The sequence below is a fragment of the Palaemon carinicauda genome, chromosome 45 (assembly GCF_036898095.1).
Source record: "Palaemon carinicauda isolate YSFRI2023 chromosome 45, ASM3689809v2, whole genome shotgun sequence".
In the NCBI taxonomy this organism is placed as follows: Eukaryota; Metazoa; Arthropoda; class Malacostraca; order Decapoda; family Palaemonidae; genus Palaemon; species Palaemon carinicauda.
Genome location: NC_090769.1, coordinates 27,322,738 through 27,337,737, shown reverse-complemented (window position 1 = coordinate 27,337,737; position 15,000 = coordinate 27,322,738). Strand labels below are relative to the sequence as shown.

At 33.3% G+C, this 15,000-nt stretch overlaps 1 long non-coding RNA gene across 1 annotated transcript; it reads right to left on the bottom strand.

Moving 5' to 3' along the window:
* Positions 1 to 3,122: 3,122 nt before the first annotated feature.
* LOC137634656 (uncharacterized) lies at positions 3,123 to 5,699 on the bottom strand. Its single transcript, XR_011042549.1, has 2 exons — positions 5,583 to 5,699; positions 3,123 to 3,543 (listed from the first exon to the last, which is right to left on the bottom strand). It is a non-coding gene; the product is annotated as an uncharacterized lncRNA (long non-coding RNA).
* Positions 5,700 to 15,000: the final 9,301 nt, after the last annotated feature.

Genomic DNA, 15,000 nt, shown 5'->3' with positions numbered 1-15,000 from the left:
AGGTTGTCACGAAATTCATAATGAGAACCAGGAGAACCGAAAGAACAGGGGATTCAAAACCTTTTTCCTTTAAACAAATTACAAGAGCAATAACTATGATCAGAAATACGCTGCTTATAAAATTGATATTGTGAAGGAGAAAAAACAAGAAAAGGGACTTTAGTATATCAATCTAAAGTTCTAAACGATATATAGCGAGGTGATATACCAAATCTCGTAGACCTTCATAATAGTAAAGGTAATTTTAGAGAGATATAGTTGTAATTGTCTTTATTGTTGATTCTGTGTTACCTTAAGGGAATGCATAACGGTTGTATGTGATCGACTGGAATAAGAACCTTAACAATAATCATAGAAATGAGACTAATACAGACACAGCTACAGTATAAGGGGATAGCATAGGTGGGTGAGGGGAGGGGTGGGGGGGGGGATTAGGATTTGGAAAAATTGGAGGTAAAAGTATTAAAATGAAGTACAGTGTGAGGTGAAAAGATTGGGGCAGACCCAATAGCTCTTTTTTTGTTGGTTTATTAAGTCAATATCATGACTTTTGAACTACCAGGAGGGGATTTCTGTTGCCAGCCTCCTAGGGACTTGTATTTTGTAATAAAAAAAAAGTGAAACAGATAAATGATATAATAAAGAAGTCAAAGTAGCTATGTTTTGTTGGTTTATTAAGTCAACTTCATGACTTTTGAACTACCAGGAGGTGATTTCTGTTGCCAGCCTCCGAGGGACTTGTTTGGTAATAAAAAAAAAAAGTGAAACAGAAAAAAATATGAAAAAATAAAAAGAAGCCAAAAACAGAGACGAAAAAAGATACAAGGAACATAACGAGAAAGACAGAATAGGTGTGGGTCACGCGAGGGAAATTTGCATAAGATTAAGATTAACTGTTACGTTTTACATTTCGAAGGTCACAGAAATAGAAATTACTGGTCTTGGTTGAGTACGTTGCTTATGGGGTGTTAAGATATTCCAAATGAATAGTCAATTTTGACAAATAAGCCAGAAAATGAGTTGGGAAAATTAGAGAGATTTTCTTGACATGTTTTTCATATTACTATTTTCCTCTGTTGAATATATATATATATATATATATATATATATATATATATATATATATATATATATATACTTATATATGTGCGTATATATACATATATACATATATATACTGTGTGTATATATATATATATATATATATATATATATATATATATATATATATATATATATATATATATGTTATTTATTTTTATATATACATATATCTCTAAGTAGGGATACCTTAACGTAGTGAAAATGTTTAGGTATCGTTATGACCAGCAAAGCTGTATTAGTTACGGCCACCCATACTAGGTTGGTCTATTATTATTATTATTAATTGCTAAGCTACAACCCTAGTTGGAAAAGCAAAGTGCTATAAACCCAGGGGCTCCAACAGGGAAAATAGCTCAGTGAGGAAAGGCAACAAAGAAAAGTGAAATATTTTAGGAGCAACAACATCAAAATAGATATCTCCTATATAAACTATAAAAACTAACACAACGAGGAAGCAAAACAAGATAGAATAGTATGCCCGAGTGTACCCTCAAGCAAGAGAACTCTAACCCAAGACATTGGTAGACCATGGTACAGAGGCTATGGCACTACCCAAGATTAGAGAACAATGGTTTGATTTTGGAGTGTCCTTCTCCTAGAAGAGTTGCTTACCATAGCTAAAGAGCCTCTTCTACCCTTACAAAGAGTAAAGTGGCCCCTGAACAATTACAGTGTAGTAAAAAGAATTGTTTGGTAATTTCAGTGTTGTTAGGTGTATGAATACAGAGGAGAATATGTAAAGAATAGGCCAGACTATTCGGTTTGTTTGTGTGTAGGTAAAGGGAAAATTAACCGTGACAAGAGAGAAGGATCCAATGTTTTACTGTCTGGCCAGTCAAAAGGCCCCATAACACTCTAGTGGTAGTATCTCAACGGGCGGCTGGTGTGAGGGATCAGATTAATATCTCCCACCATAATCAATCTGCAGTAACCAGCATGGTGATGAAAACTGGCCAAACCTCAGACATGAATAAAGACACGTCTGTGGTCTTTGTCCTGCAGTGGACTAGACACCGCTGCATTTGTTGTATGTTGTTCTTGTGTGTATATACACACACATATATATATACACACACACACACACACACACACACACATATATATATATATATATATATATATATATATATATATATATATATATGTGTGTGTGTGTGTGTGTGAGTGAGTGTGTGTATATGTGTGTGTGCGCGCGTGTGCGTGTGTGTGTGTGTGTTGGAGTGTGAGGGTGTTAAGAACAGTATCTTCAGCTCTAGGGAATAAATCATTATATATAACACCTGTATCTATTTTGTTCATCCAACTACACTTTTTACTTATTATAAACATTAGCATTATTATCACCATCTGGTTTGGTATTATCACCATCATCAAAAATTACATTCATATCAACATTTAACTTCAAATATTACATCGAAGCTAACAGGGAAACATTAATTTTAAAATATATTATACTCGCGTTTAGTCAAATTATTTCTTCACTGCTTGTTAAAGCAACATTTTTCATATTCTAAGGACAGTATCTTGAAAAAATCCTTTTTTTATTTTATTTTTTTTTGTGTGTGTGTCCGACTTCCCACTCAACGAAAATATTTCATTTTTTTCATATTTGCCAAACGAAACAGGTATTTTCAAGGTCAGACATCTTTATTTCGTAATTCGGACATTATTTGGTTATTTTCTGAGTCTTTTACTTTGCACCAACTTTTCTCAATTTGTTGTCTGCTTTTATTTACCAATACCTTTTCTTTTTCATTTTTATAATTTCCCTTTACCTTTTCGTATCTGAATTCAACAGACATGTAAGCAATAAAGCTGCTTGTAAATAACATTGGTATAAAGTAGATTGAAATTTGCATGACATAATCTTATGAATATTCTATAAGGGTAAAGGAGGCTCCAAAACGGAGATACTAGAGGATTGTACCATTAAAATGTTACGATTATCTGTATCAATCTGAGATGAGTAGGCTAATACAAATAATATAGTAAAAAAAGGAATGAATAACGACAATGAACAAAGATAAGAAAGTTCTTTTATTATCATAACATCAAAGAGAGTTAGAAACACAAGTAAAATTCTCCTTAGAGAACTCCCAGCACAAATATCCTATAGAATTAGGACGCAAGAGAATTAAGTTACTCAAGATAGGTTTCCGAAATCCATAGCTCTTCATTAATTTATTTCTTCTTCCCGTACTGATAACCTTGGTTGAATCCACCGCCGCCAGGGCGCCGACCACCACCGCCTGCAAAGAACGGGCGACCTCCTCCTGGACGACCACCGAATCCCCCGACGAATGGACGATTCCCTCCGAATCCGAAGCCTCCTCCGTAGAACTCTCGCGAGTTTTCATGGGAATCGACGAAGTATTGGCCGAAGGCGGCAGCCACAACTCCTAGCAGCAGGACCAGGAAAAATAGATGGCGGATATTCCCCTGTAGGATAGAAATGGACAGTGTAAAGTCAAGTTCATTAGTCTAGTGACACTGATCAATACTTTTAAAGGTTTAAAAGCCGGTTATTTATGGCAGAGTCAAGGGACAGTGACAATGCCCAAGCTAGGAGGACAATGCCCATGGGACTGACCACATATACATAAGATGAGCACCCAAGCCCCTCTCCTCCCAAGCTAGGACAAGCGAGGGCCAGGCAATGGCTGCTGATGACTCAGTAGATAGACAAGGATGGTGGGATTACAGACACTACAAGAAACTATCGAGCGTCATCGGGACTCGAACCCTAGTCCGGCATATCACCAGGCAGGGACGTTTACAATAGGAAAAGCAGGCCATTGCGGAAAAGAAATGAAGTAAAGTATGAACTTTAGAAAAAAAATATCTGTTAATAATAGACAAGTAACATATGATCTATGAAAAAAATACTAGGGTCAACTTGTTCAACAAAAAAGTATTTGCGCCAAGTTTGAAATTCAGAAGTTATTATTATCCTTATTATTAATAGCCAAACAACAACCCTAGTTCGAAAAGCAGGAAGCTCCAACCCCAAGAGATCCAGCAGGGAAAGCAGCCTAGCAAGGAAAGGAAACAAGGAAATAATAAACTATGTATGAGAAGAAATGAATTAAACATGAAATAATTCAAGATCAGTAACAACGTTAAATGGATCTAACTTACTTATGTGAGCCTGTCCAGCAGAAAGCATTTGTAACAAGTATGAACTTCTGAAGTTCTATCGATTCAACAGCTAGATTAGAAGGATCATTCCTCAATATGGTCATAGCCGGAATGAAGCATTAGAATACTGTGAGGTATCGAGCCTTATAAAAGATTAGGCAAGACTCTTAGAATGAACTACATATATTACATTGCGTAGTACATGATATGAAATGGGAATATCTTTGTGCTAAAAATCGCCACCATTATGATAATTTCTAGATAAGATGTACAAAGTGATAATTTAACAATAGCATAATACAAAAATTAAAACATTTCATAAGGATAACCAATTCCCCAAAGTTTTTTTTCTTAAGAATTGACCAATCTAATTCATGTCTGCGTCAAAAGATAGTAAGTATAACTATGCTAGAAATATTAGTCTTAGCTGCAAAGTGAATGATATGTGTAAGTAAATGAGAAAGTTTAACACATAATGGCAGATAATACATACAACTAAAAGATACTTCGAGATAATGTGTATAAGAAAAAGTCACCGAAATGTAGTCACTTGCTGGGGAGAAATTCCCCTTTCTAACTTGCCAAGGCTCTGCAACACATCAAAGGATATGATATGATATCCTGTTGAAAGAAGATATCACAGTGACATCATATGATTCCCTGTTCAAAGAAAATATCACAGTGATATCATGTAATATCCTGTTCAAATAAAATATCTCATTGATATCATATGATATCCTCTTCAAAGAAAATATCACAGTAACATCATATGATATCCTGTTCAAAGAAAATATCTGTGATATCATATGATATCCTGTTCAAAGAAAATATCTCAGTAATATCATATATCTTGCTCAAAGAAAATATCACAGTGATATCATATGATATCCTGTTCAAAGATAATATCACAGTGATATACAGACATCTCACACGTCTCGAACTGTCGACCTAACCACGCCATAACTCCTTGCTGCTGGGATGAAGGGCGATGGTGGCTGGTACAATACAAACAATTATTAATGTACACTACCGGGGTCTACGCGATGACAGGCAAGGCAGCCGGTTGGGACTAGGGCCCACCCCAAAACCCAAAGCAAAGTCCTTCAAAAGAAGGCAACCGTGTAACCCCATACGAATGAGAAAAAGGCAAGCTAGTAGTAGACGAAGAATCATATGATACCCTGGTCAAAGAAAATATAATTTTACACAGAGAGAAAATGAAAGTTCAGTCAGATATCAGAGACCGTCAGATATCAGAGACCGTCAGATATCAGAGACCGTCAATGGGTTAAGTTTCGTCAGTGCCAAAAGCGAGACGATACGTAGATATTTCTACTTACCATTATTGATTATTATACAGCTTCCTTTCAGGTCAACAGCTCTACACCAAGTGCGTTCTATTCTGCGCAGAAACCTGCTTATGTACTGCCAAAGATTCCTAAACCAATGCTTGCATGACCAGTTCTTCATGTAAGTTACTAAGCCGGTTTTTATCAAAATTTTACTTTTTTAGTATCCCCTTAACCGATAACCATTCGTTTTAACGTTCAGGATAAGTTTTTTAAGATTTGAGCTAATTAATTGGCAAACAGAGAGTCTGTGATATCTCTACGAATAGGGAATCATTACCTGCTACGCATAATAATAATAATAATAATAATAATTATAATAATAATAATAATAATAATAATAATAATAATAATAATAATAATAATAATAATAATAATAATAATTATTATTATTATTATTATTATTATTATTATTATTATTATCATTATTATTATTATTATTATTACGTGCAATTATCAAGGCGATCGTTTTGGGAAAATTTCATGTTTTTCATCTAATTTAAGGCTACCGCTTTAAAATCTAGTGACGTCAGAGCGATACAATTTGTTGGCAATAAAATTAAGATTAATAACATAATATTCATTTACACTAAATTATTTCAAAAAAATATAAATGGAATTTTCTCGTGCATTGCTATTTTTTTCAAAGCAAGTCGAGGGACAGGGACGCTACAAGTGACCTTTGGATAACGATATTGAAATTATCCCTTCTTGCTCTTAGAGGAGAGTAAAGAAAACTTGAGAGTTACAAATACATTCCATCAGCTTATTAAGGACTGGTTGTTTTTGCTAATCCGGGCTGTGTTTGTATGATTACGGTAATCCACCTTCAAAACTTGTGTTTTTAGATCTAAAGGTTACGAAGCTTGTGTTTGGTAAAGAATCTTGTGTCCTTAATCTTGCTCCTTGATCTTGTTGTTTTACTGGTCGTGTTGCAAGGTTAATCAATGCACATTTAATGTTTGTTTTATAAAATGCCATCGAATAGACTTGATAAAAATATTCTTTAGCAAAAATTGTGGGCATTCCTGACAAAATAATTGATTGGTGTTAATTATCCCTAATAAATTCTTGAAGTTACCTATTAATCAATGCGCATTTAATGTTGGTTTTATAAAATGCCATCGAATAGACTTGATAAAAATATATTCTTAAGCAAAAATTATGGGCATTCCTGACAAAATAAATGATTAGCGTTAATTATCCTTAATAAATTCCTGAATTTACTTAGATATCTAAGCACTCTTGCACGAATAAATACATTTTGATTAGGGTTCCGCTGGTGAATTTACGAAGCAATGTTATATTGATATTTAATGAATATGTTCTTTTCTCTTAACAAATGGCATCATCTACCCGAAGTGATCATAATAACCATATACCTCGAAAGCATTGATACAATAACAAAACGTTATAGATAAGAGCTTTTCATTTTTTTATCTTTTTTTTATTCGACAATTGAATTTTGTCCGTCATTAATTTGAGAGCTATAACGTTAGCCGCCTCAACTGAGGATTAATGTAAAATATTTTTACAGAGAGAGAGAGAGAGAGAGAGAGAGAGAGAGAGAGAGAGAGAGAGAGAGAGAGAGAGAGAGTGAGAGAGAGAGGGTTGGGGCCGGAGGCTTGAACTCGATTTAGTTAACATGCTAATTACTGTGTTTGCAGTTACAAATGAAATATAGCTGTCTACGAATAAAAATATAATTATTATTATTATTATTATTTTTATTATTATTATTATTATTATTATTATTATTATTATTACTTACCTGTAAATATCAAGGCGAACATTTTGAGAAAATTTCATGTTTTTCATCTAATTTAACGTTACCGCTTTAAAATCTTGTGACGTCAGAGAGATACAACTCGTTGGCAATGAAATTAAAATTGTTATTTTTTACAGTTGCTTAACTCCTCGCAAGGACTTATCACAACGATATTCTCCCCTTAAATCCGTGAATGACGAATCCTGATAAATCCAGTTAATTATCATAGGTGTTAGGAAGCTAATTTTAATCATAAAGAGTCTATTTATGTTTCGTTGATTACAACATTGTTAACGACATTAATTAATCTGTTGTTGCTGTTACCAACGTATTTATTATTATCGTTACTATCATAAGTTAGACTGATAACAAGACGTGATTTTTTAAAACATTATAAAGATTTTTAATAACGCAGTTTACCATTACATTTTATGTCCAATCTATATATAAAGTAGTAATCAAATTAAACTTGAAGTAATTTTCTCGATCCAAAATCAAAACTGGTATTTCGCCTCTTGAAAGAAAATAAAAATCTTGAAATCCTGTTGGTTTCACTCATTTATTCTTAAGAAATACTCAGCTTCAGTGACCCTGGTGATTGTGACGCTGGGTGACACACTATCAATCACTTCATGAAAAATTCCCATTAAGCCTAACAGTCCATTTTTTTATGACATCCAATAGATTCTCTTCAGCATTCGCGTTTTTTGAAACAATCTCTTTAGATGTTTACTGCCATATTTTCTCTAAACTTTTTAACATTACTATTTTAAGATATTTATATTTCAATATTTTTTGTCCTGTCCTATAACTATTTATTCATTAGAAATATGAAAACATATTTCTTCTTATTACTCGAAACAGTGTCATTGAATTTATTTTTCCCATTTAATGGTTTTCTTTCAAGAACTCATATTATGGCAGCAATCTACTTTTTTTTACCATTGTCAAGACATCATAAGAAAGACCGGAAGGTGAACTTCCTATCACATTTTAATTATGTATGGCCATGTTAAGTCCTGCAGAGAGTAGGGTTCTCCTGCTGTATGGGGCCAGAAAAGCAGCCATCAAAGTAAGTAAGTTATTGCAATATACATTTTTAATCACGTGGACATTATTCCTCGATGGAATAATGTCTTTGTAATGTATTTGAATTGTATAAGGACAATGATAACCTATTGAAAACGTCCCTGAAAGCTATTCTGTTGGGCGGGAGTCCAAGCCCAACTCCAGCCCTATAGACTGCAATAGTGTCAGCAGCCATTGCCTAGCTCTCCCCCGTCTTAGAATGGGTGGAGATTGTCTTGGCCACTGATGATACGTAGCCTATAGATGGCCCTGCCCTGCTCCTTACCCTTGTCACTCATGAGTGACCTTTAAAGATCTGAAGATATATATAAAAAAAATCTTTAAAGGTTCTGAACATAAGAACAATTTATCCAAACTGTTTTTTCTGTTTCATCACTTATCCTCATTATGTATAGATGGATTAATGAATATTGGTCAAATGATCCGAGAGCTGGGCCCGGAAGGCTATTCGGTGCCATGAGGCAAATCTCAAGAAGATGGACAATAAGAGGGAAAAAAATATACAACGGAAGTTAAGTAAAAGGCTAGAAAGTAGGTGTAACTAGAGGCCGAAAGACTCCTTTTCAACATCTTGCAATTTTTTTTTTCTTTTTTTTATCGAATACGCGCGAAATAAAGTGAGACATCGAGTCAGTGTTATTTTGTAGTGATATTACCAATTTATTTTCGAAGTTACTTGTGTTATGTTAGTAGTGAATGGCCTCTCTCTCTCTCTCTCTCTCTCTCTCTCTCTCTCTCTCTCTCTCTCTCTCTCTCTCTCTCTCTCTCTCTCTCTCTCTCTCTAAACCACCATTCCATTTTTTCTTACAAAGATAATGCATTCTTTAGCCTCTAAAGATAGCCATCACATATGAATTCGATAGTCAAACACTAATAACATCTAAATTACTGTAGTTTTAAAATATTCTCGTGTTCAAAGTGACAGAGATTTAAGCCATGGTAATAATGATGATGTCAGAAATTATATCAATGCCATCAATAAAGAATAGTTAAAATAACATCAATTACTTGTCATGACCTAACATTTGTAAGAAAATTAAATTAATTTATCATAATAAAAGTAAACAGATTAAAAGAAAAACTCCTATAACTGGGGTATCTATCAATGACATGACAATTTCATTGTAATAATTTGTAAATAGTTATTTCTGAACCAAACTTAGCATTGTACTGACTATTAGATGATCGTAAATGTAAAGTTTTGTGTCATAAATCCTAAAAAATTTGAGAAAATAAAAAGTAATAATACTTATTGATATTTTGATTTCGGAAACTATTTTTCGCAAACGATGTTTTTAAATGAATCAATCTGGCTCCTGTGGCATTGTCAAATGGACAAATCGTTTTTTATACTGACTCTGAATTATGAACAGTATTTATCCAATATTGAGTGTAGTTAGAATACTCTGAATGATATAGACAATTTCTCGTGCAGTGAAATATTTCAGGAGGCGTTGTTGATGATGCACTGACATTCTGAGAGAGAGAGAGAGAGAGAGAGAGAGAGAGAGAGAGAGAGAGAGAGAGAGAGAGAGAGAGAGAGAGAGAGTTGCATCTTGCAATGTGTTTATTTACCAAAAAGAAAATGAAATCCATGTTAGTAGCATATGTCTACTTTGATATACTTTTCAAGTTTGAGTTAGAATTTGCATGCTTATAAAATACAAATAAAATATGCATTTGAGGCTGTTTTAGAGTAAATTCTTTAAGACTACAGCACACCTAAACTAGCAGACTTTGAAAAGTATTTTCTGGTTCGTATGACGCGATTACCTTTTATGTAAAATTAGTGCACGCAACCCGTCAAAAATGACGGCTGAATATTTAGATAGATATGCACACGCACAGATTCCACTCTTCCCACCCCTTCCCCCATTCCTAACTACAACACGGTAGTTGTGGTTTCTTGGAGTAACGCCTCTTATCAGGATATGACTATTCCCTCTCCCACCGACCCGATGGACAAGGAAAGATCGAGTAGTTATACGTCTGGCAATGACACTCAGTGAGACCGGAAAGATAAATTTATATATATATATATATATATATATATATATATATATATATATATATATATATATGTGTGTGTGTGTATATACACACACACATATAGACACACACACACACACACACACATATATATATATATATATATATATATATATATATATATATATATATATATATATAGTGCACGTGTGTGTGGAGCCAGACACAAAAGTCTAAATCAATCAATCAATCAGGGGAGCTATCCGTAATCATAAATATGGTAAACTAAAATATAAGCAATATAGCAAAATCTTGCTGGTATAACCCAGGAGCATAAATGGTGGACTACCCTTAAATCTGCACTCTTTGGTGCAAACTTAACAGTTCTCCTCTACTTACACCAGATGTCTGTGGCACTCTTTTTTTTTATAAAAAAAAAAGACAATCTTTTGGGCTAATGTGTTTGACAATGAACAGTGATGAGAAGCTCGGCCTTCTTCATTCTTGTTTTCCTGATACTACCTAGTTTAGCTTTTCGGTCTCGTGAAATTAAAACGCTTTTACTGGACCTTGATGCTTATGAAGGAGGTGCAGACACAAATATTATTTTCCATTTTTCTTTCATAAAGACAGTTGATTTCTTAGTTTCTAAGTTGATTATTATACTTCGTAAGCTAGCCAGAAGAGTTTCTTTTTGCACTTGGAGAATTGATTATCTTACCCCATTGACTAAATTTGTAGCTCTAGTTCTGTTGATTACTACTCAGTTTCTTTACTCCCATATTATCTAAAGATTTTGAACGTCTTTTGGCAAAACATCTAAATAGGCATGCTGAAGGTAATTATCTTATCCCTAATTTTCACAAAGGCCTTGGAGCATGTGATGCCATTACTACAAATTCCAGAAATCCTTTGACTGTGGGCAGGAAATTCCTTTGAATAGTTTTTATTATAGAGCTGCCTTTAACCGTGGCAATCATGAGACGCTTATATAAAAACTTAAGCAAATGGGAGCAGGTGGGTCTTTCCTTAATATTTACATTGAATTTTTAAGCAATAGAGTGCAAAGAGGGGTTATTGATGGGGACCATAGTGACTACAGGAATGTAATATATGGTGTTCCTCAGGGTAGTGTTCTGGGCCCATTACTTTTCATACTATATACAAATAACAAGAGGTTTGGCTTAGAAAACAAGCTCGTTACATGTGCATATGACGGTACTCAGTTTGCATAAATTCCATCTACTAAATGTATACCTATGGTTGCTGAATCTTTAAATCAAGATCTAGCTAAATTTAGTGAATGGTGTAGATTATGGATCCTGAAGATGAACCCTAACAAAACTCAAAATACGATCGCGAGAAGTTCGAGGACTGTGGCTCCTCAACATCCCTTTAACTATATATAACTCTAAAATTCTAGGTATGACTCTTGATTGGAATTTTACTTTTAAGAAATACATTCGGTCTGTTTCTTCTTTAAATGTACAAAAAAAAAAAAAAAAAAAAACTGCCTACCTGAGAAAGTCTTTCAAGAATTTCTATCATCAAGCTATTCTGAAGAAATTTTCTAATTCTTTCATTCGACCTTATTTTGAGTAGTGTTTTCCTAATGGGTCGCCAGATGATGAATCTCATCTTAATCTGTTAGGTAGAAACTTACTGTCGATTAAATTCCGTTACCCTGATCTTGATATTAATCTCTGGCACCGTCGTTTAGCAAGTCCTTTATGCATGATACATAAAGAATTTCATAATTCTGACCATCCTTTACATTCAGATCTTCTTGGATAGTATCATCCTGTACTTAGTACTAGGTATGCATTTAATTCTAACAGCCATGTCCTCTCCATCATAAGGAACATTACAATAAAGTTATTCTAGAGCTATTTTTCCACCTGTGACCAGATTGTGGAATGATCTTCTAATCTGGCGGTTCAATCAGTGGAGCTTCAGAAATTTGAATTTTTTTTGTAAACTCTTTTCCGTTGAATAGGTTGACACAAGTCTAGTATGTTTATTTTAGCGTTGCCACTGATCTTTATTTTGTATAATTTTTATTCATTAATTATATATAGTTTATTTGCTATTCTTTATTTCCTTTCCTCACTGAGCTACTTTGCCTGTTGTAACTCTTGGGCTTGTAGCATTCAAATCAATGTTGCTTTGTAAAATTTAGCAATAATCAGAAACTATATTCTAGAAGTTACTAAAGAATCATCAAAATCCATAATAATCATATGAAATAGCTATGAATATTCACACTACCATATGAGTCAACTTCCATTCCATAGCGCGTCATTAATCAAGGGAAAGCTTTTAATGTGTTAGGACATCGTAACTCTTAAGTAATATAATGTAAAGACATTCTTTCATAGAGTAGTAGTTTAAGTAACTTGGCTGTCTAAATGGGACAGTTATGTTGTTAATTCTTACAGTCTTCACTTTCCTTTAGCGAGGCTCAATACTACAGAGTATGTTATAAGCCACACTTACAAATTTGCCGTAAGAAACGGTAAAATCCAGGAATAAATGTTGCCAGGCATTTACCGTTTTAAAAACAGATATATTGACGTTAAGGAGTGATATTACGGTCAACAACCTGTGAAAGATAATAACAAAGTAGGGTAAAAATTACGGCCACCTGTATTTCTGAAAATACGGCTGAGAACCGTATATTTCTACGAAGAATTTCCGATTAAAATTACGTTTTTAAACAGTGCATAATACAGATGTGACCAAATAGAGGGATTATCTTCATGAAACGATTAAATCTGTGGAACTTTTCAGAAGTTCAAACTTGCTACAGACACTTTTTTGTTGAACAGATCAGTATCCAAGGTCGTGTTCGTTAGTCAAAGTTCATCTGTTATGGCCACCTCTCATTTCATCGAAAGGGAGTACCTTTATAACTTTAAGAATATATAAATAAATTTGAAAGATAATGAGGATCAATTATATATACGGCAGGTGTTTTGCATAAATAGTATACTAATATATTCCATTAAAAACATAGAAAATAATTTTGAGAACATTGATTTATACTGCCTAAAATATCTTCTTTTTAAAAATATGAAAACAAATGTTTTGAAATTTTATTTCATGTAAAATTACCGACGGAAAAAAAAATTATACAGGCGTAACCCTCAAGCCGAAAACCCTATCTGTGCATAGAAAAAATATATAAACCAGCAAAAAAAAAAAATGTACGATGATACTACGAGAAGCATAAGTAAGACCTTGTCAGAGATTCTGCTTTCTGGATTACAACACTTACCCACCCAAACCCCGCCATTTATATTATTATTATTATTATTATTATTATTATTATTATTATTATTATTATTATTATTATTAAATGCTAAGCTACAACCCTAGTTGGAAAGGCAGGATGCTTTAAGTCCAGGGGCCCCAACAGAGAAAATAGCCCAGTGAAGAAAGGAAATAAGGAAAAATAAAATATTGCACGGAAGTTATAGAAACCACCCCTTTAATCAAGCGTAATTGGTTTTCCGGTATCAAACAATTTTCTAGTCTTCATCAAAAGAAAATTTTATATGTATGTCTATCTGTGACTAAGTATTAGATAACAGCTACAGCAACTACAAAATTATCTGCTTTTGCATGTAAATTATTGTCACGTCCTATTGTTCATATCTTTGATTTACTAAACTGAAAAATAACCTACAGTATGATCGCTTCTTCTTACATTAAACCATTATGATTCATGTTATACGAAAAAGTATGTATTACATATATATATATATATATATATATATATATATATATATATATATATATATATATATATATATATATATATATATTTCATTATTGACATCAGTGTTTGCAAAACCATTTAGAGGGCCACTCTGTAGAGAGCATGCCTTCGTCACGCCAAGCAGTCTTATTTTACTTTAATTATACTGTGTATTTGTACTTTGATGTATTTTCTTCAAAATCTAGTGGATTTATCTTTGGGTCCTACCCCACATGTCCACCAAGTTTCGTTGAAATTAGTTCAGTAATTTTTGCGTAATGTTGTTCACAAACAAAAAACTAACAAAATATTTACCATTTACTTAACATTGCGATTATTTTCAAAGTGCTGCTGCGTACTTGTATTTTGATGTACTTTATCCGAATTGTTACAGATTCACTCTTGAGCCATACCTGCCATGACTACCAAGTTTGGTCAAAATCGGTACCGTAGGTTTTGTATAAAGTTGCTCACAAAAAAAAAAAAAAAAAAAAAAAAAAAAAGACAAGGGTATATACATACACTTCGCACAAAGGCAATAAGAGAGTGCATTATTCAAAAGTTCAGGAATTTTCCTAATATAAATGGAATTTATTCTAATTTTACATAATAATCACAAAACCTGGGTCGAAGATAAATTATGCAAAAATACTAATTAACTAATTATAATTATTTTGATGGGTTATTTGATTATTATTCAGTGCATATTATGTAAAATCATACCTGCTAGAGTTCTAAAGTTTTAAGGAATGGAAACATAATAAAGGTTTTATATATCTCATATATTGATTTCATCAATCAAT